The sequence below is a fragment of the Arachis ipaensis genome, chromosome B10 (genome assembly GCF_000816755.2).
Source record: "Arachis ipaensis cultivar K30076 chromosome B10, Araip1.1, whole genome shotgun sequence".
Taxonomy (NCBI): Eukaryota; Viridiplantae; Streptophyta; class Magnoliopsida; order Fabales; family Fabaceae; genus Arachis; species Arachis ipaensis.
Window position 1 is genome coordinate 126,426,672 of NC_029794.2, and position 2,293 is coordinate 126,428,964.

General features: G+C 30.6%; 1 long non-coding RNA gene across 1 annotated transcript in view; it reads left to right on the plus strand.

Annotated features, from left to right (window-relative positions):
- The window catches only part of LOC110267960, a 15,765-nt gene that overhangs the window by 7,800 nt on the left and 5,672 nt on the right, over positions 1–2,293 (plus strand). The window contains exon 2 of the long non-coding RNA XR_002355947.1: positions 1,433–1,434. This is a non-coding gene — a long non-coding RNA (uncharacterized LOC110267960). The remainder of the gene's footprint in view (positions 1–1,432; positions 1,435–2,293) is intronic.

Here is a 2,293-nt window from a genome sequence, read left to right on the forward strand (position 1 = left end):
TTAATATATATTTGTAGTTAATTAATTAGAAATTAGCTTAAGATGCTTTTATCTGAGGACCCCCAAAAATCATAATTACAAATCCTTTTACTGTTGAAATCACAAATTCACAAAATGGGTTGGGTGGTTGAGTAACAAAAGACTTCATCTTTCTCTACCTCTCCAAAACATTATCATACTTAAGTCCCTATGGTCAATTTAAATGCGTCTTAATCATCTCTAGCTTTTTATTCAATGCTGCTGATCATGAATTACTTTTCAATCATTTGATATAACAGGAAGATCAACTAATGATCTGATGGGATAACTTGATTCAACGTGGTATTTCAAATCAATATCTCACCTTAATTTATCGGGTAATTAAATTAATTAAGAGGAATATTGAGATCACTTTTTCCCTTTTGAGCAATCAGTAATCAATTATCCTTCACATACAAGTCATTTTATCATACAAGTTCATACAAGTCATTTTCTCCTAAATTACCTTCACGCGCACATTTTAAACACGCATATTCCACGTGCCTCTTAATTTAACAGATTTTTCAATCAAACGCATATTCTCACCTGCGGCATTAACGTGACGTCTCTCTCTTAACTTGTTCTCACTCCTCCACGAAGTCTCTCTCTCATATGCGATGGCAACAACGACAACGATATGGCGCAGTGGCAGCGCGAGATAAGGCAAGGCGCGGCGACTCACTCCCTCTTTTCCTCTGCTCTCTCATACTCTCTCTCTTCTCCGTTTTTCCCTTTCTTTCTTTTTTATTCTCATGTGTGTGTAAACGTAGGTGAGGGTGAGCAAGAGGGTGGGGTGGGGTGGCGGCTAGGTTAGGGAGAAGATGAGTTAGGTCAAATTAGGATTAGGATTTGGGTTTTGATTTGGAAAAAAAAGGGTGAGGGTAGGTAAGTAATTTCTAATAAAAATAGGAGTAATGTAGTAATTGAAAACTAATTTTAACCTAACAAAATTATCTTTAAATAAAATACTTTTTATTCATTAAATTATAATTTATTCTCAAATAAATACTCTAATTCAAGAATTAGAGATAATGAAATTAATTTTTTTATTCATAAAATAAGGTTCAAAATCAAAATATTCAAATTAAAGCATATAAAATTTTTATTATTTTTCAATTATTAAAATTTTAAATTTGAATATAAAAATTGTCCAACTAATAATAAAAATTTATGAAAATATAATCTTCAATAAATAACTTATTATTTAATTTTCAAAAATCCGGTTTATAGTATTATACTCTTACTCGACTTGCGATAGCTTTTTCAGTTAATAAAGTGAGTCAGTATATGCATTCTCCACTATTATCTCACTGAAAATCAGTGAAATATATCTTGATGAAATACTTGGTAGGTAGTATCGATCATGACATTTTATTCAATCCTTCGTCTCACTTTCGAGTTTTTGGTTTTGCAGATGTGGATTGAGATCAGATTTGGATGATCACAAGTCTACTTCTGACTATTGCAATTATTTTGGATCGAACATTGTTGCTTGGGCTAGTAGGAAACACCGGAACATCATTTTGAGTTATTTAACTACAGATAGCTAAATTTAAAGTGCTTGGAGTAACAATTACTGAGCTTATATAGCTGGTAAACCTCTTGTCTGAGCTTTAATTCAAATTTTTGGGAACTTCAACCCTCTATTGTGACCATGCTTGTGTTGTACATCTCTTGGCCAACTCAATCATGCATAGCCACACCAAATATTTTGATCTTGATATGCATTTTGTTTGAGAATGTGTGCAACAATAAAAACTTTAAATTGTTCATGTTTTTAGTATTGATCAAGTTGCGTATGTATTCACTAAATCTTTAACCTTCTCTATTTTCATCAAGTTTAAGAACAAATTAAACTCGAAGTCACTTCAAAAATTTAAAGTTTGAGGGAGAATAAAAAAAAGAGTCAACTTAAGTTAGTTGAGACAGAAAAATCTATTACAAAATAGTTATAAATTTTTGGGAAAAAAATTTTAGACAGCTCTTGACAATTACCACAAAAAATAACGAGGCTCTTAACAAAAAAAATTTCTTTCTGGTCCTTAATCTTTACTTTTACGAGACTAATTAGTTTTTGTGTCAATATTTTCTATTAGTATGAATGGAATAAGCCTATATAGCATGTTAAACTATTGATTTATCCATTAAAAACTAACTAGGATTAACAAATTCTTTTTTGTTGGGAGTCTCGTTAATTTTTAAGGATAATTATCAAGGCCGTTTAGTTTTTATTTTTATTTTTCTATTACCTTTTTAAAATAAAATAGCTAACTTT